General features: G+C 45.1%; 2 long non-coding RNA genes across 4 annotated transcripts; both read right to left on the bottom strand.

Moving 5' to 3' along the window:
- Positions 1 to 57: 57 nt before the first annotated feature.
- Positions 58 to 4,570, bottom strand: LOC123186935 (uncharacterized). Of its 3 annotated transcripts, XR_006493753.1 has the most exons (5): positions 4,463 to 4,570; positions 3,699 to 3,932; positions 2,543 to 2,826; positions 2,277 to 2,442; positions 58 to 1,698 (listed from the first exon to the last, which is right to left on the bottom strand). It is a non-coding gene; the product is annotated as an uncharacterized lncRNA (long non-coding RNA). The 3 variants fall into 3 exon arrangements; XR_006493752.1 differs by having other exon boundaries at positions 2,543 to 3,932; XR_006493754.1 differs by having other exon boundaries at positions 2,543 to 3,922; positions 4,463 to 4,568.
- Positions 4,571 to 4,735: 165 nt separating this feature from the next.
- On the bottom strand, positions 4,736 to 5,755 carry LOC123186936 (uncharacterized). The gene is made up of 3 exons (XR_006493755.1): positions 5,372 to 5,755; positions 4,903 to 5,067; positions 4,736 to 4,802 (listed from the first exon to the last, which is right to left on the bottom strand). It is a non-coding gene; the product is annotated as an uncharacterized lncRNA (long non-coding RNA).
- Between the last annotated feature and the right edge of the window lie 21,090 nt (positions 5,756 to 26,845).

Raw genomic sequence — 26,845 nt, 5'->3', positions numbered from 1 at the left:
AGACATGAATGAAATATCAAGGAAAGATGAACAACTGAATATAAAGTGTGTGTTCGCATTACGTTGTTCCACTCTCGTAAGATACTGTTGTTATCCTTCAAGATGCACTGCACCAATGTGCCATGATGCTTGCCTATCCTGATGCATTAGCTCTGCCGCTCTAGGAGTATATATATGGTTGTTCATGCAACAAGAAGAGATGCAATAAGTTGTTTGCAAGCAAGAAATGTCTAATTCGTATTATAAAAACCATGCAAGAAAGGACTTCGAGGACACAAATCAGTGGGAGATTTGCACAAACTAATTCGTCATCCTCTCCTAGATTTATCATCATTCAGAAAAGAGCCTTCAGCTTCAGTTATTTGCCTCCTGAACAAGCAGACATGTTCTTTAGAAAATCACAAGATCTTCAGAAAATCCACCTGTAGGAGAGCATAAGATTCACATCCAGGAGATTGAAGGAATGAACAAACAAGAAAAACACATGGACATGTTCAACTACTCTGTATAGGGCAATCTAACATACATCGATGGAATGTTTCAACAGTGCCATAATACACGTTTCCTTTGAACCAGATGAGGAACGTGCTATGATGAAATTTGAGTACGAAACAGCGCTAAGAACAATAGACACCAAGATACATGATACTACATCACTTGTGGCCATTTTCTGTGCGTACCTTGCTGCGTGCTCCACCGCCGCCTGCTGCCGCTCCTGGCCTTGTCACCCTTGTGTCTTGTGCGTGGCACATCTGCGCCCTCAGTTTGTAGTGTGCACAGGCTGACCCGTCGTTGTTATCCTGGTCGAAGAGGACAACGGTGAGGGACTCTTCGTGCCACAGTGAGTACCCAGGGACATCAACTGGGCATACGATGGACTCCTCGCCCCTTCTCGAGGTGACGGCGGCCCTGCAACATCCCGGTATGCCGGCCCGGATAGAGAGATGTCCCAGGCTGGCGCTGGCGCTAGAGCCACAAAGTGGGCGGTGGTACAACAAGCAGGCGGGGCTAGGAAGTAAGCCCCACAACCCAAAGCGGCGAAGAACAAATAGAATTTGCTACAAAAGCCACGAGCGTCAAGAAAACAAAGAGCCTTCTGTGCTGAGATTGATCGCTTGTTGGAGGGGCATGTAGGCAGCGCGATCGATGGAATCCCAGATTCCAAGTTAGTCCATATATGGAATGAAGTGATTTGGAAGATTGACTCTCTTCTTTTTTTTGCGATGTGGAAGATTGATCGCTTGTTGATGGAGGGGATGGAAAGGCAGTGCGATTGATGGAAAAATCCCAGATTCTCAGTTAGTCCATATATGGAACGATGTGATTTGGTGAGTAGTAGTAGATGAGTTTTCGAAGAATGGATCACTTTCCTACCACAAGGACTGCCGAAAAACAGTGCTAAAATATTATAAAGCATTTCATCAAGCATTCCTGTGCAGGTCCTAGGTATTGTAAAATCCCTTCTTGCCATGTATGTATTCCTATATATACACATACAACCTAAAATGCGGTAGTTAACAAAAGTCAAGACACTATAAAAATATATTAAAAAAACTTCATCGGAATAGTCCCGATATTCAATTGCTACCTTCTGATGACATCTGGGTCATTGTATGTTGAAATCGCAAACTGACAATAATTACACCATATGTCCACTGAATAAGTAACTGCAAGAACTGCCCGTTCATACACCTCCATCTGTCCATATTCACAAGGATTTCGCTGTCATAAATGTAGAGTATTTACTATTTACAGTGATTAGGCACACACACACACCCCCTAAAATCAGACACAAGGATCAACAAAAACACCTTATCTTCGTTTACTTCCATCACATTCCATTTCTTTTGACAAAAGCTAGCGAGTTCTTGCAGTTTCAATAACAAGCAGGTAGCTGAAACTCACACCAAACTAATGTTCCAACTATACAAATAAACAACTAAAATGAAAAAATGGAGATGCGTATGCTTGTTCAAATAAAAAAAGTCACATAAACTAAATTTTCCTAATAAAACCTCCTTGGATAGCTTATTCTAATTAAAATGTTTAATATAAAGTGAGCAACATGTTCCAAAATAATGATAATTAAATGAAAGCAATTGGCTAGTTAATACTCCCTTCGTAAAGATATAAGAGCATTTAGATCACTACTTTAGTATTCTAAACGCTCTTATATTTCCTTACAGAGGAAGTACATACAGTTGCAGGAAGGTAAGTGTGCATATACAGGACAAAAGAAGGAAATGTTCAACGTCAGGGTTGTGAGATTAACATACCAGCTGTATCAACTGTTATTTCTAATTCAGTAAATTTGGTACAAAGCTTTTATAAAGCAGCCCTTAGGACCTTAAGGTTAATTTTCCCTCTATTTATCACTATACTGGGAGTCAAATTCTCTAAAGTCCGTCGTCTCGTCCTCTGACAAGTTTCTGAAAAATGAAACTATAACAGAAAAAAAAACAAGAAGATGTGTTATGTACTGCAGACTGTACTACCAAGCAAGCAAAGAAAACAGAGTTTGAAATTCAGATCATTTCAGTACCTTATTCAGCATGCATAATAAACCTTATTCAGCTTGGTACTCACAAGTGCATTGATTTTGAAAGAGCAAACCTTTCCTGCAGCGAACTTGAATTTCTTTAAGATGTGATTGGGAACACTTGCTAGTGTCCAACATAGCCCATGTCAAGTCTGCACAAGACACCTAGCCAGACATCGAACTTGAATTGGCAGAATCAGCCTTTTCTCGTCTGATGGGCTGTAGTTTATTCAGTTTTTTTTTCAAAATGACATCGCTCAGTACAAAAGCCTGGCCAAACTGTTAATCTGTGCCATGCACATAAATTTATCTATAAAAATCCATTAGAAAATCAATATTAACAAAGCACAAGGAAGCAACAATGTGCGCATCTTTGACTTGTATGAATGGATAAGAAAGCTGTTACAGGATCACTAATAATAGAGCACGAGGAAGAATCAATATCATTTTCTTTAGATAGATTGATATCAATGTCAACCTATGTTTTCCAAAATCATCCGCAGATGGCGAAAAACATATTTGGCCAAAAATATTTCACAAATCATATTGCACAAAATATACAAAATACTCCCAAATACAAAAGAAGAAAAGGTGCATGACCGATAGCCCCCATATATTAAGTCTTGACAGAACATAATGCACCCAACATTGTTAAGTTGTAACCATCTATTTCCCTCCAAAAAAAGTTGTGCCCATCTATTGAATTATTAGCATGCAAAATCAGTCAACTAAATTACTACAGATTAAACGTAGAGTCGAACTTATGTGGAAGAGTACAACCATGTGGTGGTGGTAACATCGAAACAATGGCAAAGTAATAATTTCAAAAAGAAAAGGTAAGTCAAGGCCTCACATTTAGGGCATTTTTACAGTGAGAATATGCCTATAACATATAGCTGCTGAATCCAAAAAAAGTGAATCAAGATTGACACCACCAGTGAGTTTGAAATATGCGTATAACTTGTTTGTACTTGAACACTAAAATTGTAAATAGAATCTGTTGAGCACCACAATGCTACATTTAACAGGCCAACCTCTTTGACAAAATTTGAGTGCTGGTATTTTATATATGGATCAATTAATACGTACAGGCAGAAATCACCCTCACAAATTAGAAAAACATACAAAATGAATATATATGTAGAGAAGGAAGTTATACCTTGGAATATCCAACACTAAATGATAGACTGTGTAATTTTGCGATGCTTTGACATAGAAGAGAGAAGACCTTAAGAGGATGTACATGACAAGTGGAAGGTTATTCCCTTTCTTTCATAGCTTCTAAAGGTTTTAGAAAGAGTTAAATTGGAGAACCCACTGGGAAATTTTAGTCCAATTTTAGAAGAGAGAACCCCATTGGCCAGTAAAAGAGATATTGCCTTTCTGAAAAGTACTGAAAAATAACTGTTAATGACATGAATCAAGAGGCCATCAAAATTATGAAATATTCAATGAACGTCTCAGAAAATAAATTCCATCAGATAGAACATAAAAAAATATTGCTTTTAAATATATATTATTGTATAGCATATACAGACTCCAGGTTCATTAGGAGGTCACAAATCAGCGGTGAACTAAAGAAATATACTGCCATCAATTAGGTGGACCCTAATTAGTATAAAACTACTTGAAGTCATTGTATATTAATATGGAATAGAAATGCTCAACAAGCTAAGCACATCCAAATATATCTTCAGTTGTAAGTATAACAAATATCCAGGCAACTGTGGAAAATATGCTGGTTCAACAAATATTATATTACGATGCCTTGTTGTTAATGAATAGTGACATAATTTCTAACAGAACATGGGATGAACAGATCCTAAACTACTCGCAGCCATACATACGCCACCATGGACAAAATAAGTGGTAAGAAAGCACTTTCAGCGTTTAGATAAAGTAAACAGGTGTTAAACCTCCTACCTTCTGAAAGAGCTCTTGCCTTTTGGATTGAATCATTGCCCAGCAAGGCCGCTTTTCCTGATCCAGTTTGGAGGAGAGAGGGGCATGGTACTGTTACGCACTCCACCTAAATTTCACAAGATGGAAAACTGAATCAGTAACGCACAACCTCAAGAAGATACAGTTGGTACAATTATCTCTACAGAGAAAAAGGTGAAAGCAAGACCACGTTTCTGACTATTGTTGCAACATTCAATCTTGTCTATACAGAGAAAAAGGTTAAAGCAAGTCTTGCCTCTAAATGGAGCATCCATTTCTCTTGATTCGCCCTCTGCATCAGGTACGTCCTCAAATGATTGCTCTGAAACACAAAAACTGGTCATCAGGTACAATACATGCAGAAACGAACAATGGAACAATCTGAATACTGCAAAACAAAAGTTGGGCACATAAGCTCTTACTTATCTTGATCAGTGTGTTCTCCTCCCCGACCAATGCCATGGCCCTCCTTATAGCCCTCTCGCTGACAAAAACTGATCTCCCCAATCCAGTTCAGAACAGCTGACCCTCTCCGGCATCAGCAGTTGCCCCAGGCATCCCGTCACCTTCGAGCAGTGTGTTCCAAGCTGCAGGTTCCATCAAAAAGCCAGTACCAGTTAAACATAACCATTTTTGTTCAAACTTGGAGACGCTCATTTCAGCACGCATGAATGCACGTGCGTCCTCACTCTCACAGGGCCGAATAGAGAAGAGATGAAGGGAAGAGGTCCGCCATGGACTCAGATGCGGCATCCGTCAGCAGCGCCCCGGCCTAGGGTTTCGGATGGGAGAAAAGCGAAGACAGGAAAGTGGGCGGTCAGTATCCACTATCCAGCACCACAATTTCTACGATGGAATCCACACCGAGGTGGGAGAACGATGAGGCCATACCTTTGATAAGAGCGTCCTTGGATGAAGCGGCGGCTATCCTCACACAGCGCCCTGGCGGTAGAGGAGGAGGCGGAGCCGCGGCAGGCGGCAGCGGCGAGTCAGGCTTGGGGATTGCTGCTAGTCATGGCCGACTGCGTCGGCTAAGGCAGAGGCACACCTGGCTTGGCTGCATCGGGCATCGTCGAAGAAGGCGAGCGAGGCGCGACATCGTGCGGTGCGTAGGTGGCGTCGATGTCGTCGCGACGAGGCATGTGGCCGTGGCGACGGACGTGAGTGGTGGTGCGGGCCAACCGCCGTCGCCACCGCCTGTGTCGCCGCCGCTTGAAACCCTAGAAGAGAGGGGCAGCGGGTCGTGCCTTCCTTGGTCGGGGGATCAGCTGACGGGCCTCCGAGTCACGCGATCGATAGAGTGGTTTTTTTAGGCCTGATTTCTGGCTGCGTGCGTGGGTGCGGGGGAGAACGAAAAATAACCGGTTGAAAATAAACCGGTTGAAAGTGGGGGGGACTATTCAACCAATTCGTCCATTAGGAGTAGAGATTACGAGTAGAGAAAAGTAGAGGACAAAGATGATATTCAATAAGTGCAAATAAATTGATGTAATTAACGATGGAAATACACTAAATCACTACAGTTTTATTGCTCGATCTTTCCTGCACCCCTTCCAAATCTCTCTCTATAGGGTATATTTATTGCTTGATCTTTTCAAATATCTGTGTGTGTGTGTGTGTGTGTATGCAAATAGAGCTATATAGGTTCATAGCAATCAGCTTGCAGCACCACATTCTTCTCACCAACCGAGGACCAACAACCATCAAGAGAGAGGGAGAGAGAGAGGATGGACAACCAGACGACTCGCATCCTTGGACTAGCCCTGCTACTGTCTCTAAACCTCGCATGCTCTGCCACCACTGCTCAAGGTAATCCCCGTGGTGGATATATGTGCATGCAACGAATTTACTGTTCCCTCTGTTCCGAATTACTTGTCTTATACGGAGTATTTGTCAGATATGGATATATCTAATGACGTTTTAGTGTAAGATACACCTATATCTAAATAAATCTAAGACAATTTGAGACGGAGGTAATATTTTTTTTTGTTTCCTCCACTTCTAAGCCCCTGCTACTTTTTTCCCATGTATAGGCCGGACCATCGCCGGTGACGACATGGGCGGCGGCGAGAAGATCAATGTACCATACGGGTTGTGCGTGTTTGAGAAAGCGTGCGACAATGGGATCTGCTTCTGCTGTTTGGTGAACCGGATCTGCTACGCGTCCATGGATGAGTGCAAGAGCGGCTGCGGAAAACCCCCTGCTTCGGAAGACATTGTGGAGGCGTCGGCGAGGAAGACGACGACTCCATCACTGACCCCTTCTCCGGCGAAGTAAAATTAAGTCGAATTACATAACGTACTATTTATTTATTTGTCTGTCCCAAGACATAGTGTTGCGTGATGTGTCAAAAAAAACACAGCTTAAAGTACAAGTATACTAGTACTGTAGTCGTTGAGTGTCGTGAAAACAAGATCTTTAAAATGTAAACATAGGCCGAGATTTTACAAAGAAAGAATATTGGACAACAGTTTAAGACTCGAAGAAGAAAAATGACTCAATGCTTGAGCCAGATGTTTCTTCAGACTTTATCAGGTCAATTTCTTCACAGATCTCAGATGTTGTTTTCCCCAACTTTTGGAGAGGAGTTTCGAAGGTTCCATACTTTATCTCGTACCTTTCATGAGACCACAACACTGAAACTCAATAAAAACATGTACGTTCAGTTTGGCACAAAACTGAATCAGCAGCCGCAGAAATAAACCAAAGAGCACATGCTCATAAAAAAACCTGAAACCATGCTACATTTCATCATAGCATCTCGCAACATTGTGGTGCACAAGGAGATAAATCCGGTTCTTTTCACTGAAGATTCTCCAGAATCAAGATTCTGGGAAACTGCTCACAGAATCACCCCTCTAGTTCTTTTCTGAGATTGCAGAGGGCGGAGTCGAGGGAGAGCCGCGAGGCCGAGGCCGGTGTCGGGTATCGAGGGTGAGCGGCGAGGTTCTCCCATTTTGCTCGGTGTAATGCTCCCATCCTTATTTTGGTGCCCGCAAATGCTCAGTATAATACTCGACAATCTGCAAGATAGGGTCGGAATCAAGATGAAATTTTTCGCTTAGGTTTTCGACCTTTCCAGACTTGGAGTAAGTTTTAATACAATCATAATCAAGTTCTACTCCTCCATCACCTCCTTTATCTAATTCCCAAGCTCTATGATCCAAATTTATTTTATCTAACAATTTCCAACCTTGAGCATCGGTATACTCCGTAAAAGCTCCTCTGGAAGCAAGGTCCAATTTTACTTTACATTCATCATCTAGTCCTCTATAAACTAAATTTAACACCATCTATGATGATACATTATGGCGAGGACAATTATTGAGTAGAGAGTGGTACCTTTGATAAGTCTTAACACGACATTCACCTAGTTTTTGGTTGAAGTTCACGATCATGCTCCTTGTTCCAAAAGTCTTCTTTTGCGGGTGAAAACGGGTCAATAGTGCGCTAGACAATTTATCCCAAGTGTCAAAAATACATGTGGGGTGAGGTAATACCAATCTTTCGCTTCGGCGGACAATGAATAACCGAAAAGCTTAATTCTCATACCATCACAAGTAAGGGCTTTTAATTTAGAAGTTCCACATTATTCTTCAAATTGCTGCAAATGTTTATACGGATCCTCCGTATCATCACGTGTGAATTTCTTACTATGCAGCTTACTGAGTAGAATCAGATTAATTTCATAACTCTGTTCGGGTCTCGGCCCCAAGGATGTAAACATTCCCCTTATTACCTCCTCTCTTGCAAGTCTCATGCGATCATGTATAGTCATCTTAGAAGACATGATGAGTAGATTTTTCTTCTTCTTAATCTCAATAACGGTAAGAAAAATAACAACAAACAAAATAAACTATGTGTGAGTCGGAAGGTAACGTCAAGCTTTGTGCTCCCCGGTAACGGTGCGTGAAAATGCTTGACGTTCCGCAAGAGCATAGAATGTTGTAGCACTTTCGTGATAAGTTCAGTGTCGAACTCATAGGGACATATATGAAGACACGACCAACCCGGCAACTACGTTGTTATCTACGCAGTTATGTTCGCACCAAATCGTAGTTTGGAAATAGCTTATTCTATGGGTTGCCAAGAAAGCCATAATAAAGGGGGTTTTAACTAAACTACAAACTAGAGCGTAAACTAAACTAAACTAGAATAGAGAATAAAATTATCTGCTGATGCGTAGAAGCCCCCCTCGAGGAGTTCGCATGGACAAGCGAGCTCCAGCTCTGGTGTGTGCAAGCCCCAACGGCTTTTCTTCCCTGCCGCGAGCTTCTCAGGGACGCGTGGTTCTACTCGATGGAGAAGAAAACGTGATAGAGGTGAGGGAGATGGGTCGCTACATGTGGGGCTAGCTCGGTTGGAACCCACGGCATCTTCATATCCTCCCCATATTTGGGCTGGATATATATGAGGATTTATGGACTGGCTGGACACGTCCGAACAAAGAGAGGATCGTGGTTGGGTGTTTTCTTTTCCTTCTCTCTCCTGTCCGGGCAAGAACCGGGCTGTCCGCATGGATGCTTAAAAAGGATTTGAGGAGTTTGACTGTAGATGCTCTGAGGACATGAATAAGTACAAGATGAATATGATACGGGGGATTTTAATTAAGCACTAAAATATAGTCTAAAAAGTATGGATAAAATCCACTCACGAGGAAACCAACCTTTTCAACCGCCCTCTCAGTTGTGATTTGGAGTTGAATTTAGTCGTTTGAAGCCATGGTCGTTTGCTTCCGGCTGGCTGCTTTTTGGTGGTATCATACCGTGCGGTGCAAGTGGTGTTGGTTCATGGTTGGTGGCAGACTCGTCCCTACGTTGCTTGCGCTCAGCTGTAGTCCTTGTCTTGGTACTCTGGTTTGGGTCGTTTGTGCCGACTATAGTTCAGGCTCTCACAGTGGATGTTTTCTTGCTATGTTGCCCCGCGTGTCACTCTTTTCATGTTCTAGTTTCTAGGTTGTTTGTGTTGTCTAGGTGGGTCGTGCCTCTGTGGCGATGCATGGGTCATACCTTTGGCGCTCTACGCATTCTTCTTTCTTAATGGAATCACATGCAACCCTCCTACATGGTTCGGAAAAATATGAACATGATAGGATTTCCAACTCACTTTGATGTATTGTTTGTTTTTTCAAACTGATGTATTGGTTTCCATGGATGTGTCCAAACTCAGGAGATCAAGAGCTTCCTCAAGTGTAGCAAACTTATTTTCTCTTTGTATATTCACGGGTGAACAACAATGAAGCATTAATCATACCGGTATCAATATCACAAAGGAGCGTGTAGTACTTCTGTGAAGGTTTTCAACTTCAGTTTCAGGAAAATTTCAGCGGCAACCAAAATTCAGTGAACTTCAGTAAATTCGGTTTGCATTGTGGTCAAAATATTCAATTTGATCTAACCAAAAATTGAAAAACATTTAAAAATATATTTGAATTCCTATGTACCACTGAAATGGCTGAAATATTTTGGCCGAAAGATAAATATTTCAGTGTCCACTGAAATTAATGAAATATAGAAAGTATAATCGAAATCTCACTGAAAGTGGAAACCCCGTGTCGTGCTTTTAAAAAAGGAAATTATGAAGGAAATATTGAGAGCTGGACCTATCATTTGTCCAGCACATCTCTTAGAGCAACATTACCGCACATGGAGAGCAGCATCGCCGCTCGAGGAGCAACACTGCCAACCGTAAACATCACAGTGTGCTTCTGTTCATCTCTCCAGTGCCATCCTCCGCCAACTCCTCTCTCCTGTAATGTTTGGGTTGGGTTTTCTTTTGCATTTTTATTTGTGGAGTTGATTGGTTCTTGAGTGCATGAGCAATTGAAAATTGATGATGTGCTCTTCCTGTTTTAGTAATTCAGTATTATCACCGTTCGGAATTATTCCACTAGCTTATATCGCGTCGTAATTCACTATTATTCCACTGTATGTTAATTATGAGATATTCCAATGTGTTGCATGTCGTTCTTAATTAGACGGTTTGTACCAAACATGCATGGGAATGTACATTACATAGCCGAAATGAATAGAAGCTGCAGTAAATATCCATTCCTTTGCCATGTCCTGTTTCATATTACATTAACAACCTTGCTATACGTACGATGAATTCCTGTCCAACACTCCATACGATTAGAGACAACCATAGATGATTCAGTTTCATGTTTCACTATTGGACGTATAGGGGGGATATGATCACATCTCGTTTCATGTTTCTTACCATACAACCTCAAGGATTGGCTGCACTATTGGTGTAGTACATGGACATCGCAAACCAGTGTAGTTTTCCGGTTTTTCCGGTCACCACAAAGCGGTAAGTGGCGAGTGAGAGCCAATCACCATCACAAGCAAATTAAAAGCGGGTAAAAGATTGCAGTTGATGAATACTGCCTCAAATTTATTATGCAAAAAGTTGTAGTCACAACGCGTGCATGCATGCATGTACGCCCTGCATCTATATATATATAAGACCACTTACTCTTGTCTTAAGCCATACATGTTGAACTAAGACAACATGAAGTAAGACAACTAAGGGAGTATATATATATATGCACTCACATCACAATAGTGAGTACATGAATCAAGTAGCCGGGGACGGGGAGCAGTTCTTGAAGCAGAGGCAGTGATTGATGTATAAGCAGGTGCCTTTTTCCCAGCCCTCGGCTCTGCAGGCCTTGCTGCAAGTGCCACGTATCACGCATACCCCTTTCCACTTCTTGCTCCAGTCATTGAACTCACAGCCTTTCAGTCCCCCGAACTCACAGCCTTTCAGTCCCCCCTCTTCTTTTTTTTTAGAAAAGGAGGACGACCCCCGGCCTCTGCATCTGGACGATGCATACGGCCATTTTATTAATTATTGACATAAGACCGTACAAAGTCATACAACAATAAGTCTAAAGCCACCAAAACAAGCAACAACTGTCGCTATCCCTATCCAGTTGATGTAGGGGCGCTGAAAGTCTGGGCCTAATACCAAACAGACCACGCAGCCAAACCTAAACATCTAAAGACTTAAGGTCCCACCCAGGACGCCTGCCTGGTATGAGCACCCACCAGTCCGGCGTGCTTCTCAACCAGGACCCCTGCCGGGTATGAGGCCGCCGCAGCCGCCTGCCACCAATCCATCTTCAGAGCTGTACTGTTGCACCGACCTTGCCAGGCCTATCTGCCATCAACGCCACCATGACGCCAGACAACTTCCACCTCCTGCACGAGTCCATCTCCGCGCATCAGACGCCGAGTCTCCACAGCGCCACGCCGCCGAGATCCGCCACCAGCAATGTGTAAGATGAAGCACCGCTCCACCAAAGGCACCGTCCTCTAGTCCCTCGAGCCCGTGTGCACCTCCAAGAATGACGCCCCCAGGGGGGAAACGACACCAGAGAGCCGCCGTCATCCGATCTACTGATCTAGGGTTTCCTCCGGAGGTAGCAGAGAGTGGCCTTGAACTTCTCCACGACGATGCCTTCAGAAAGGGAACGACGCAGACAGCGTCGCCATCGTCGGCCTTGGCAATCGCCAATAGCAGGTTTTCACCCGGATTTGATCGAAGACCTTCATCCCTCGTGCACGGGTCGCCAAACCGCCGGCCACGCACCACCGGAACCACGAGCCGTCGGCTGACCCCAAAGCGTTGCAACGCGGCCCGTGCCGCCGCGAGGTCAGCTTTGGCTGGGGCGCCGGCAGCCATCCCCGACCCCCGGCCCATCCCACCACCTTCCCCCGGAGCTGAAGAAGAGGAGGGGAAGGCCGAGGCCGCCACTGCTGCGCCGACCCCTCCGCCTGCACGGCGGAGGAAGCCGTCCGCAGCCCGCACCGCCCGCAGACCGCCCCAACCGGATCTGGATCGAGCCGCCGCCGTCACCACACCAGCCGAGCACCACCGAGGAGCAGCCCATCATGCCACCCGCACACCCACGCGCCATCCTGCGCCGATGAGGGGCCGCGCCGCGGCGCCCCGCGAGAACGCCGTGACCAGATCCAGGTCGAACGGCCCGCGCCAGCCCTCCCGAACGAGGCGATGAAGACGCCCCGCTGCCGCCGACGCCGGCCGGGCTTCGCCCGGGCGCGCCCTCTGGCGGCGGCGGGAGGAGGAGGAGGAGAAGAGAGGTGGAGAGGCGGCCGGCGGCTAGGGTTCCTCCCCTGCCGCCCGCGGGAGTGCCAGAGGAGGAGAAGAGAGGTGCAGATATCTGGTGTTAACCTCCAGTCCCACCTCTTCTGCATCTACAAAACCAAAAACAGCAAACATACCCACGAATTAACAATCAACTTAAGGAAATTAGTCAGTTTGTGGGTCGATGATGGTCTTAATCCCTACCAGATGACCGGACAAATAGCGCCAGCAGCCACAGACATATCAACACCTTGGTGGCTCCCGATACTCCTTTGCTGCCACTGTTCTCCGGGTAGCATGCCATATCGATGAGGTACGTAATTAGTATATATGTGTGATTTTCTTTCTGGACGAAGACAATGAGTTTATGAGCATCTCCTTGATTCATATTTATAGGAAAAAGTATGTGAACATTGGCATGATTATTCTGACATATAATTAAGGGAATGTCTCGGACAAAGCCCAGCCCTTTCACACCTACGACCATTGCAAATTTAGGATCAGAAACACGCTCCAGTGACTGCTAAAGCTGAAACGCGGGACGAACTTATGAGCAGGATACGTGAGAAGAACCCCGCCATGCCTGATCCCTTTCCTCTCTTTGGCACTGACAAGAGGGGCAATCCTCTTTTTGGCGCAGGCAGGCAGAGGCTGGACGCGATAAGGGCTCAGGTCCCGTTCGCCCCCTCCCGCTGGCTCCGAGAGGAGGAAGCATTCAATAGAACTCGTGCAAAGTAAAGAAGCCGTACGTAGAGCCGCTTGATGCGTGGAGTCGGGCTCGGCCTCACTTCCTCCTCCGAGTTCACGTCGAACATGCTGCGGAGCCAAACGACCAACTGTTGAATGTTGATGGGAAAGCAGTCTCGGCTAAGTGCTATCGGTATCCGCAGCCCACGGGCATGGGCATCTCACATATTAGTCGGGCACGACATTAAAGTGAAAGGTGTTAGAATATATGTTGTATAGAGATAGGTGTAGTTGGTTTCAACCTCTGTAATCTTATCTTCTCTTATCTCTATCTCTCTTAAACCTCCTCTACCGAACTCTAGTCGATCTCCTCTCTCTCGATCGATCTCTCCCTTGTAAGCCACGGCATGTTCTCTATATAATACAATGCGGCCCAGACGAAGGGTTCTACGCTTCCCAATTCTTCTCACATGGTAACATAGCCTCTTCCTCTATAGATCAGGAACATATCGCATCTAGCTACCGCATCGACCGAGCAACATGTCCACCACCACCGCCGCCATGACGGCCAGCACCACGGGCACGCTCACCACATCATCATCATCCGCTTTTGCCTCCTCCTCCTCCACCTCCACCAACACGTCCCTGCTTTGATCACCACCTCAAGAGAAGCTTACGAGGGGAAATTTCCTTCTCTGAAAAGCCATTGTGCTGCCCCAGATCAAGGGGGCCCAGATGGAACACCACCTCAACCCGCAGAGCCCGCCACCGCCGGCCAGGCTCACCATCACCAAGGATGGCAAGGACGAACAGGTAGTCAACTTCGCTCGATCCCTCTGGTATGCACAGCAGCAGCAGCTCCAAGGATTCTTGATGGGATCCCTATCCCACGAGATCCTCGCCCAGGTCGCCACGCTCGCCACACCGGCCGAAGTATGGACTGCGATTCATGCTATGTTTGCTGCCCAAAGCCAAGCTCAAGCAATCAATACGCGCATTGAGCTCACGAATCTTCAAAAAGGTAACATGTCTATGGCAGAATACCTTGGCAAAATTAAAAGTCTCACAGATGAGGTCGCCTGCACTGCCGCCGCGCTCTCCGATCCGGAGATCGTGTCCAAAATCCTCGCCGGCCTCGACATGGACTACAATCCTGTGGTTTCCGCCCTCGCCGCTCGGGTGGAACCAATCACCGTACAGGAGCTGTACATTCAGCTCCTAAGCTTCGACGCCCGCCTCAACCTCCTTCACGGCGCCAACATCCGGCAATCTTCTGCCAACTCCGTCTCTCGTGGCCGCGGCCGTGGGCGCGGTCACCAGGGGCAACGCAGCGGCGGCCGTGGGCGCAGCAACGCCGACTACTACAACAACGGCAGCACCGGCTACACCAACACTGGCGGCAGCGGCGGCAGCAACTACAACAATAGGGCCGGGGGTGGTGGCTTCTACAACAACAATAGCCGCCGCCCTCCTTCTTCTTCTTCCCGAGCACGTCCTCGCTGCCAACTCTGCAAGAAGCCGGGTCATGAGGTAATGGACTACTGGCATCGCTATGACGAGAACTTCGTCCCTGATGCTAAGCATGTTGCTGCGGCCATGCGCGAACAAGGAGGGGAGGGGGTGTGGTACGTGGATTCTGGTGCCACAGATCACGTCACAAGCGAGCTAGAACAACTTGCTCTTCGTGAACAGTACCACAGCGGCGATCAAATTCACACCGCAAGTGGTGGAGGTATGGATATTCAACACATTGGTCAAGCCCTTATTAATTCCCCTACACTTAAACGTGATCTAGTTCTCAAAGATGTTCTTCATGTGCCTCAAGCTGATAAAAATCTTGCATCCATGTCTCGTTTAGCTCATGACAATAATGTCTTCTTTGAAACTCACCCTCGTTACTTTTTTATCAAGGATCGGGCAATGAGGGAACTCCTTCATCACGGTAGATGCATTGGAGGTCTCTACCCCATCACATCCGGAGCTTTTAGTCGCAAGCATCGTCAAGTTTTCTCCGTCATCAAGCCCTATTTGGCAAGGTGGCATCAAAGATTAGGACATCCATCTTCGATCATTGTTAAACAAATAGTTAATAAAGGCAACCTCTTGTTGTCACACAGTTCAACTAGTGAGTCTGTTTGTGAAGCTTGCCAATATGCCAAGAGTCACCAACTACCTTATCCCAAGTCAAGTAGTATATCTCATGCTCCTTTAGAACTTATTTTTAGTGATGTATGGGGACATGCAAGAGATTCCTTTGGCAGAAAGAAATACTATGTCAGTTTCATTGATGATTATAACAAATTTACATGGATTTATTTGCTTAAGTACAAGTCTGAGGTTTTCTCTGTTTTTCGAGAGTTTCAAAAACTTGTTGAACAACACTTTGATCGGAAAATTTTGACAGTCCAAAGTGACTGGGGAGGGGAGTATGAAAAACTCAACTCCTTTTTCCGCAGCATAGGCATTGCACACCATGTTTCTTGTCCTCATGCTCACCAACAGAACGGCTCCGCTGAGCGAAAACACCGTCACATTGTTGAAGTTGGTTTATCACTTCTTGCCCATGCACCTATGCCTCTCAAATATTGGGATGAAGCATTTATCACTGCCACCTATCTTATAAACCGTCTTCCTAGCAAAGTTATTGGCAATATCACTCCATTAGAGCGTCTATATCATCAAACACCCGACTACAATTTTCTCAAAATATTTGGGTGTGCTTGCTATCCCAACTTACGTCCATACAATCGTCATAAACTGGAGTTTCGTTCTACTCAATGCGTCTTTATTGCCTATAGTAATCTTCACAAAGGCTATAAGTTCCTAGAAGTTTCAACTGGACGAATCTATATTTCTCGGGATGTTGTGTTTGATGAAACTCCTTTTCCTTTTGCCAAACTTCGTCCAAACGCCGGAGCTCTTCTTCGTGCTGAGATAACACTTCTTTCTGATCACGGGGGTGAATTATATAAGGCTGATCATGTGCACAATTCCACTCAAAACGGTGTTTCTAATGATATTTGTGCAAAAATAGGCTGTGATTTTATGTATCCAGAACAGGACGAATTTGGCGCAGAGCACGAGGCTGATTCTCTTGGCAGCAGCGACAGCAGCGGCGCGCGATCCCGCGCTGATCCGCGCGTCAGGACTGCGCCTGGCACCCGCCCCGAGATCCCTGATCCTCGTGCTCTGCGCCAAATTCGTATCTCGGGGTGGGTGCCAGGCGCAGTCCTGACGCGCGGATCAGCGCGGGATCGCGCGCCGCTGCTGTCGCTGCTGCCAGGAGAATCAGCCTCGTGCTCTGCGCCAAATTCGTCCTATTCTGGACACATAAAATCACAGCCTGTTTTTGCACAAATATCATTAGAAACACCATTTTGAGTGGAATTGTGCACATGATCAGCCAGCCAATCCGAAGGCATCCAGCTCTCCCGCGGCGGATGTGGCCGACAGGCTGCGCCTGGTGGGTCCCGCCAGCCCACGTGCCTGCCCCCGTGCGGGGGAAACTGCGTCTCCACGCGGCGCACTGGGCGACGGGAGCCCGCGCCTCGATCCAGCCGACGAAGGCGACGCGCCGCTGCGGTCTGGATCCTCCATGGATCACGCGCCGAATGCGCCAGGATCTCCTGCAGCCTCTGCGCGGATATCCTTCTCGGATCAGGAGCCGGGATCTTCTGCGCTGGATTCTACGTCGCCGTCTGTCACAGGATCTCCTACACCAGTTTCTGAACCAGGATTTTCTGTGCCTGCACCAACACTTCCGCGCTGGCACACCAGATCCCAGTCAAGTATTATCAAGGAAAAGGAATACACTGATGGCACGGTCAGGTATGACAAAGTTAAACGTGCTTTTCTCAGTCATATTGGAGAACCAACCTGTTTGCATGATGCTCTTACACATAGAGATTGGAAAGAAGCTATGGATCATGAATATGATGAACTCATGAAAAATAAAATGTGGCATCTAGTACCACCAAGGCAGGGTCATAATGTCATAGATTGTAAGTGGGTATATAAGATAAAGAGAAAATATGATGGAAGCATAGACAGGTACAAAGCTAGACTAGTTGGCAAAGGTTTTAAACAGAGGTTTGGTATTGATTATGAAGATACTTTTAGTCCTGTTATTAAGTCAGCTACCATTCGACTTGTACTGTCTATTGTTGTTTCCAGAGGTTGGAGTCTACGTCAGCTAGATGTTCAGAACGCGTTTCTTCATGGTGTTCTTGAGGAAGAAGTGTTCATGCGACAACCACCAGGATATGATGATCAAAGTGCACCACACCATGTCTGTAAGTTGGATAAGGCTTTATATGGTTTAAAACAGGCCCCAAGAGCTTGGTACTCCAGGTTAAACATGCAATTACAACAACTTGGATTTACACCATCTAAAGCAGATACTTCATTATTCTTTTATCATAAGGATAAGATCACTATTTTTGTGCTCGTTTATGTCGATGATATAATTGTTGCCAGTTCAAGTGCACATGCTACAACCTGTTTACTTAAGGATTTGAAGTTGGAATTTGCTCTCAAAGACTTAGGTGATCTTCATTATTTTCATGGCATAGAAGTTAAACAGATAAAGGATGGTATACTTCTTACACAAGAAAAATACACCATTGATATACTCAAGAGAGTAGGATTGGAACATTGCAAACCTGTGAGTACACCAATTTCAACCTCAGAAAAACTTACAATTGATAGTGGAGAAGCACTTGGATCAGATGATGAAACAAAATACAGAAGTGTTGTTGGTGCTTTACAGTATTTGACTCTTACACGTCCTGATATATCTTACTCTGTAAACAAAGTTTGTCAATATTTGCATGCACCTAGAACAACACATTGGACTGCGGTAAAAAGGATTTTAAGGTATCTCAAATACTCAACAGGTCTTGGACTTCGGATTATCAAGTCCATGTCCTTGCTTGTTACTGCCTATTCTGATGCAGACTAGGCAGGGTGTGCTGATGACAGAAGGTCCACAGGTGGTTTTGCTGTGTTTCTGGGAACAAATCTTGTATCGTGGAGTGCAAGAAAACAGGCTACTGTTTCTAGGTCCAGTACAGAAGCTAAGTATAAAGCTTTGGCTAATGCTACAGCTGAGGTGATGTGGATACAGACTCTGTTATATGAACTTGGGGTCAAGGCTCCACAAACTGCGAGGTTATGGTGTGATAATATTGGTGCAACCTATCTCTCAGCTAATCCTGTTTTCCATGCATGAACTAAACATATTGAAGTTGATTTTCACTTTGTCAGAGAAAGAGTAGCTCGCAAGCTACTTGATATTCGATTTATACCAACTGGTGATCAACTTGCTGATGGCTTCACAAAACCTCTTACTACAGGAAGATTGAATGACTTCAAGAACAATCTTAACCTTGGTAAAGTTCACTCGGTTCAGATTGAGGGGGAATGTTAGAATATACGGTGTATAGAGATAGGAGTAGTTGGTTTAAACCTCCGTAATCTTATCTTCTCTTATCTCTATCTCTCTTCAACCTCCTGTACCGAACTCTAGTCGATCTCCTCTCTCTCGATAGATCTCTCCCTTGTAAGCCACGGCATGTTCTCTATATAATACAATGCGGCCCATACGAAGGGTTCTACGCTTCCCAATTCTTCTCACAAAAGGATCCTCTGCTACAAAAAATCTTGACCAAGATGCGGAGGGATAACCCATCGCTCACGAAGGAGTGGACTTGGAGAAGTAAAGGTTTGATCCCCTCCTGCTTGGCAGCCGGTATTGATTCGGTCCACCGAGTGGGTGCATGGAACCCTAAGCTCTCCTCCAGCAGGGAATCCTCTAAGTTGCAAAAATAACCCCACAGGGAGAACTTCTGAGCCGGCGAGCTTCACATGAGGATAAAATAACTCAAGCCAAAGTCTCGCACGGAAATGGAACCGAGTGCACCCCGCCACCTGGCTCCATCGTCGACTGTTTGGGAAGCTTCTCCATGACATTGGGGTTGAGGTGATGGAGAAATCAATCCTACGGGATTCCATGTTGCTTACCGGCTTCGGACACAACGATGAGGAAGGAGGGTGGCATGGCTGAGTCGAGGAGGACCAGATGGTGGCCAAAAGGAAGGGGAGAAGCAGCTCGTGCTGCCGCGTCCGTCGCCTCTGCCGCTGCCACTTGCTCATATCTGAGTCACCGCCGCCAGTGCTAATAATAGAGAAAGTGCTTCTTCTAGAGCTAGTGGCGACCGAGTAAATGGGGCGGTGAGGCTAGATTTCACGTCGTCCTGCCACGGCTGGTTTCCATCTTCCATCATCTCCACTCGATTTCACCTTGCACCGTCGCAAACGCGCTGCCTTCCTTTTGCGCTGCACTCAGCCTGACTCGCTGGAAACTGCCGATTCGAGGGTTTCCAACGAGTCAGGCTCTGGGCAGCTTTAAGGTTCGTGCCGATACAAGCTAGGGCTCCCCGTCAGGGCCGGCCCATAGGCCGGGCAAACGGGGCGCCCGCCCTGGGCCCCCGGAAGGCAGGGGCCCCGGCCCAGGTATTATTTCCTCTGTAGGTTGGATAGGAAGCCCAGAAAATAAGCGACAGTAAAGAGGGCCCTCAGCGTCGATCTTTCCCGTGCGCTCCTCGACTACTCTTCCCCAAATCTCAGACTCCCAAAACAGCGCCGCCGTTCCCGTGCCGTCTCCGATTCCAAGATCGCCGCCGGCCATTAATGGAGATTAAAGGCGCAAATCGGCTCCCCAATCGTCTCTCCTTCCTTCTTCAAGGTTCTGCTCGTTCCCCATCAGCTAAACGTTGGAGAGGAGACGGTACGTGTTCTTCTTTTCTTCCTCCCCATAACCCCGTTCCCCTGTCAACTATATAGCGTGCCCTCCGACGACTCCATACCTGACATCTCTTCTTCTTATCTTGTGCTCTTCAGACTTCAGTGGATCTAAGTTTCAGCGCTCGGGAGCCAGGAGATTAGGAGAACTGCTGAAGTGGAGAAGGGGGGTGTTGTGTTCTTGTTCGTGCTGCCTGCAACCTCCAGATCTACTGATTTGGCCACCTACAACCACATTCAGGTGCTTTTGTTCCTTGTTTTAATCATTTTATGCTGCTTGTTCTTGTTTAGTGAGATGTCCTCTAGAAAGCATTTATCTGGTAGTGCCAAAAGGAAGAGAAAAAGGGAAAAAGATGAAGAGGTAAAATCCCTGAAAGGATCACTTAACAATTTTTTCAGACCTGTTAGTTCTTCTAGAGATCCCCTGGAATTGGCCATAGTAAGTGTTGAAGAACAACCAACTGAGAATACAAATTCTACTGATGATGATATGAATGAGGGTAATAACAATTCCAGTGAGGAAGAAAATGTAACTCATTCACTGAGTGTCGATAAACAACAACCATTCACTGTTGACATTTTTGATCCACGAAACTGGGATAATCTGGATGATAAGGCTAGGGATATTTTAGTTCAGAAGGGTCCCGTAAGAAATGATGATATTGTGTACCCTCCAGATATTAATTCTAGACATTTTTCACAATCTTATTATTCCAGAAAGTTGAGCAATGGAGAGGTACATGATAGGAAATGGTTGGTTTACTCTCAACATGCTAACAAAGTGTACTGCTTTTGTTGCAAGCTTTTCAAATCCCATAGCAACAAGAGTGCATTAGCAGGTAATGGATTGAGTGACTGGAAGCATCTTAGCGAGAGGCTTAAAGAACATGAAAATGGTGTAGACCATATTAAAACCATGAACACTTGGAATGAGTTAAAAGTTAGACTAGCCAAAAATAAGACCATTGATAAGGATTTCCAGCAGCAGATCAATAAGGAGAAAGAACGTTTGAGACAAGTGTTAGTGAGATTAGTAGCCATTGTTAAATATCTTGGTAAACGTAACTTGGCTTTTCGTGGATGTAGTGAGAAACTTTACCAACACAATAATGGTAATTTTTTGGCATGTGTAGAGATGATTGCTGAATTTGATCCAATAATGCAAGAACATCTTAGACGAATTCAAAATGATGAAATTTATCATCACTATCTCAGCCACAAAATCCAGAATGAGTTGATTTCTCTATTGGCCTCTAGTGTTACTAGTTCTATCTTACAAATTATTAAAGAGGCTAAATATTTCTCCATAATTCTTGATTGTACTCCAGATGTTAGCCATCAAGAACAAATGACCCTAATTATTCGATGTGTTAACATGTCAAATAAGAAAATAAAAATAGAAGAATTCTTTATGGAATTTTTGACGGTGGATGACACTTCTGGTTTGGGTCTTTTTAATGTACTTCTTGATGCAATAGAGTCTTATGGCTTAAATATTGATAATGTAAGGGGCCAAGGGTACGATAATGGTTCCAACATGAAAGGAAATAAACAAGGGGTACAAAGTCGTTTACTTGAAAGAAATCCAAGAGCTCTATATATGCCATGTGCGTGTCATAGCCTCAATCTTACTTTGTGTGATATGGCAAGTTCTTGTAGTAAAGCTATATCCTTCTTTGGAATTGTGCAACGAATTTATGTTTTATTTTCAAGTTCCACAAAAAGATGGAAAGTTTTACTTGACCATATTCCTAGTTTAACGGTGAAAGGTTTGTCTAATACTCGGTGGGAGAGTCGAATCAAAAGTGTAAAAGCTATTAGATATCAAGCTCCACAATTAAGGCTAGCTTTGTCCGAGTTATGTAAAATTTGTGATGATGCCAAGTCAAAGAGCGACGCAAAAAATTTATTTGATGCACTTGGTAGTTTTGAGTTTTTACTTGGCATGGTTATTTGGCATGATATATTATTTGCTGTAAACATGGTGAGCAAGAAGTTGCAGTCTGCATCTATGTGTGTCGACTCTACCTTGCAGCAAATTGAAGGCGTAATGCACTTTTTTGATAAGTACAGAGATGAAGGATTTGCATCTTGTTTGACTATCGCCAAAGGTGTAGCAATTGACATGGGCATAGAACCATCATTTCCAATAAAACCTAATGTTACTAGGAAGAAACAATTTGATGAACCAGATAACAAAGAAAAAGTTCTAAAAGCTGGGAAGGCGTTCGAAGTTAATTATTTCTTAGTTGTGGTTGATATTGCAAAGGTCTCTTTGAAATCTAGATTCAAAGAACTCAAAGTGTTCAAAAGTATATTTGGCTTCTTACTTAGCTCAAAAGACATGAAGTTATTGGATGATGTTGAACTACGCAAATGTTGTGCTAAGTTCGTAGAAACATTTTCACAAAATGGTTCATGCGATGTTGAGTTAGATGATCTTTTTTCTGAATTAAGACTGCTGCAAATGACTTTACCAGAATCAGATTTGCCATTGCATGCTATGGAGATTTTTGAGTTTGTTAGAGATATTGACTGTTTTCCAAATGTTTTAATTGCTTATCGAATTTTGTTCACTGTACCAATGACTGTAGCATCAGCAGAACATAGCTTTTCGAAGTTGAAATTGTTAAAGAACTATTTGAGGTCAACAATGTCGCAAGAACGATTAAATGGTCTCGCTACTTTATGTATTGAGAAAGATAAGTTGGATGAAATAAATGTTGATGCAATAATCGATGACTTTGCTTCTAGAAGTGTTAGACGAATTTCCAAGTTCTAGTATAGACGTGAAATGCTCAGTTTCCTTTACTATGCCTTGAGCAGGAATATTTGGAAGAATTGAGTTACTTTCCTGGTGAAGAACTTTGGAGTGAAGATCATGGCCAATTGGGGAGGATCCAGAAACAAATGTAAGTTCATGCCTAACTTTTTATCTGATGGTAACACAAAAGATATAAGTAGCGGCCAGTTTTGACAGGAACTTTTGTTTTGCAGAACAAAATTAAGTCTCCATTCAAATTTAGGAATGCAAGCTTTTGGGGAAACCAAGCTTTGTCGAACTACATCATTTCATTGCTATCATGGTGTAGTTCACTTGATCAAATAATAAATTGTATTGTCAGTTTTAGAGTGCAAATTAAGATCATCAGACTATGCTATGTACTGGACATTACTTTGCTTTTGAAATATAAATATTTTGAGCTTTTGAGTAAACACAAGGGCCCCTTATTGCTGTCTTGCCCCGGGGCCCCGTATATCTATGGGCCGGCCCTGCTCCCCGTTTGCAACTAAACACGTTTTTCTTAGCTCAACTCAGCCTGGTTGGAGGTAATGCAGGCAACCAATTATGCCCTCCCGCTGTGGTTGGTCGGCGTCGTGCCCTCCCGTCGAACATGGCGCCAGGGCCGACCCATAGATATACATGGCGCCATGGCGTCGTGCCCTCCTCGCAGTATCAGGTCTGGTGGAAGCTCCGCTTCTTGTGGCCGCGTGTGTCTGTGTTGCCGTCCGACATTTCTTTGCTTCTTCAGTTACATACATGTGCGAATATTCTGTAGCCTGTTCCAGCTAAGTTCATATAGATTGTGGCAAGACAGCAAAATAGAATGTTCCAAAATTTGGGCATGTATTGCTGATTGCATGCAGATCGGAGAAGTGGGTTGCATGATGGGCTGTGTACAGGTCTAAATAGGTAGCTGTCGGATTTTGTCGGATGTAGCGAAGTTAAATCAGATTTGTCTTCCTAGAGTTGGTCGGGTGAGATCTGCGTGTCGGTTGGGGACAACATCCCATGCACATAGTCACATCCCACTAACCTCATGCACGTAGTCACATCAGCCTGAAATCCACAACCGATCACTGCATGCAACCCACCAGCAACAAAAAATTAAGCATCTACTATATTTATAGTCACACCAAGTCAACAATTTTGAACCCACTAAGATATTAGCAGTTCAAAGTTCTTTCTATCTGTGTCCTACAGATAGCAAGATAGCAGTGATAGCAATAGCATGTCAGAGAGTTTATTCTGTTCTTCTTCATGATGTTTTGCTGACAATTAAAGGGTGATTACTTTTGTAACAATGAGAATGGCCCTCTTCTTGGATTGATCAAGCAAAAATGCATATGCAGCTCACAAACTCTTGTTTCCTAAAAGATAAGAGTGAAAGACTACGGCGAATAATTATTTTATTCTATCATGGTTAATTGATTTTAAATTACGAGTATTTGAAATGATTTAGAAGTTATTGAATGATTTTTTTTACTTTTACTTCAACTCACAATCGATTGGTCAGTTCTGAATCAAATGCATATCATATCGATGCCTCTTTTATTTGTTCACAGTCATTGCTGCATCCACTATCGCTAAGCACCGGAACAATTTGCAAAGGCTTTGCATCATTTCATTGCGGGTACCAAACCGGCGGAAGGGTCCACAAGAATGATATAAGCTTCGAATGGATGTAATTAGTCTGGTCTTGATTAAAAAAAGGGCAATGTACAATTTCCAACTTGCAAGATGAAGCACTGACAACGTTGTATGGTTTCATTCTGGTTAATGGAACCGGGGAGGAGCCTCCCTGTTCTTCTAAAAAAAGATGAAGCACTGATGCTGATAATAAATGTATCATTTGCAAATTGTTCCTGTGGATGCCTTGCTTTTTGTGACTACAAACTTATGCCTACAACCACATGCTCACAAAAGTCTTATTTTTTATCACACGAAAATACACACACACACACACACACAATTTATCGACAGGGCGCGGCGTGCCGCCGCGCGGGCATGGTTAGTAATAACATATCACAAGCTTTAGAGAAGGACTAGAAATGAACCCGTGCTTTGCCGCGCCGTCTTGCATTGACATTGTTATGCCGAACTGAACATATATAAAAAATAGCTCATTCGTGTCCACATCAGCGCCTCACTCTGCTATGACATAGAGTTTACATACAGAAAAAAATGATGGATCAGCCACATCAGCGCCTCACTCTGCTATGACATAGAGTTTATCCATCCATGGAAACATCATCTTGCCGGTGCTAAACATGTTTAAAAGGACATTATATTTTTTTTCCTTGACAAATAAGAAGGTGTTTGTTTTAAGGGATTTATTGGTTTAGGGACTTAAAAAAGTCCCTATAAGTCCCATCTAAACCAAACAGGAGGGACTTATAGGGACTTAAAGTGGGCATTTGAGACTTATGAAATAAGACTCTCAAGGAGGGACTTATAGAGACTTATAGTTGTAATATGATCTTTTAGTCCATGTTAAGTCCCAGAAACCAAACAGATAGGGACTTTTTAGGGACTTGAGACTTATAAGTCAGGATTAAAAAAAGTCCTAGAAATTATGAACCAATCAGGGCCTAAACAACCATGCACCCATTAATAATCGGTTTCCGCAAATAGTATCAGTCTTTTAGGGATGTAATCGGTATAAATTGCCACTGCACTAACCCAACATAATTCGGTAGGTATCATTTCCTACCAATCTTTTTTAAGGCAAATTTCTTACCCAGCTAAGAGCAATTCTAATGCGGTGACCCGAACGGACGCGTGCTTTGTCCGCTTTTCCTCAATTTGGCTCGGCCAGGCGGATGTGCGCGTTTGCTTTTTCAAATGGGTTGGCTTGAGCGTCCAACGGAAGGCGGACCCAAATTTGCGTCCAAAGAAAAAAAAATAACAAAATGAACCACGTGTGGCACATATAACAAAAATAAAAACTTAATTTACAATAACTGGCCGATCAACCGCCGGCCAAAGTCCACTTAAACTTAATTAAACATTCATATAAAAAAGTTGGCACCCGCATGCAGCCCTAGTCATCGGCCTTGCCCTTGCCCTCGTCATCGCCACCGGTCGATGAAGACGGGAGGCGGGCCGGCCCATCCGAAGGTGGCTTGATAGGCCGCCAGGGCTGCCTCCTCCAACGTCTGCTGCGGCGGAGGCAATGCGGCGACGCGGGCGCGCTCCTCCTCTTCCTCCCGCTCCCTCTGCATGCGCTGCTCCGCGTCTGCGTACTCATCTGCCAGCCGGCGCTGCCGCCAATGCTCGAGATAAATGGCCTCCTGCATAGGCATGACACCAAGCAAAATGGGGGGGGGGGGGGGGGCACTGACGAACTCCTGCACCTGGCCGGTCCGAACGTACCTCTCAGCCGGCTCGGGCGCATGCGTCGTCAAGGTTAGCCGCGCCGGCGACGGCGGCACCACGCAGTCCCTTGCCGCGGAGAGGGCCATGGCCTCCGCCATCTCCGCCTGGTACGCGGCCTCCTCTGCTGCTGCCGCTTCGGCCTTCCGTCGGTCCTCATCGATGGAGTTGGCGAAGGCATCCACTAGCAGCGCCTGGTAGGCCGCCTCGGCTTTCTCCTCCTCTGGCTGGACGATAAGGGGAGGCGGGGGATTGACGTGGTGACGCTACACGCCCAACCGCCGTTGCTCCTTGTGTTCGAGCGCAAACTAGACCTCCCAATTTTGGGAGAGTCTCCGGCGGGCATGAGCCGCTGCGCCCGCGTAAGCTTCGTCCGGCGCCTGCGCACCTCCTTGTCGTGCGCCCATTGTATCCGCGGCACCGGGATCTGCTGCGGATCAGGTGCCAGTAGTTTGGCATCGTGATGTCCGAGTACGGTAGCTGCTGCCTGAATTCCCAGTGCCACCGCGCCTCGTGCACCGGATGTGCAGATGCTGCCGACCTGATGAGTGGGCTGGCACCGGCGGAGGAGGAGGAGCACGGGAGGATGAGTTGCCTGGGGTGCCCT

Source organism: Triticum aestivum, chromosome 2A (genome assembly GCF_018294505.1).
Source record: "Triticum aestivum cultivar Chinese Spring chromosome 2A, IWGSC CS RefSeq v2.1, whole genome shotgun sequence".
NCBI classification, from domain to species: domain Eukaryota; kingdom Viridiplantae; phylum Streptophyta; class Magnoliopsida; order Poales; family Poaceae; genus Triticum; species Triticum aestivum.
The sequence above is the reverse complement of the archived record's forward strand: the minus strand, read 5'-3'. Positions and strand labels throughout refer to the sequence as shown.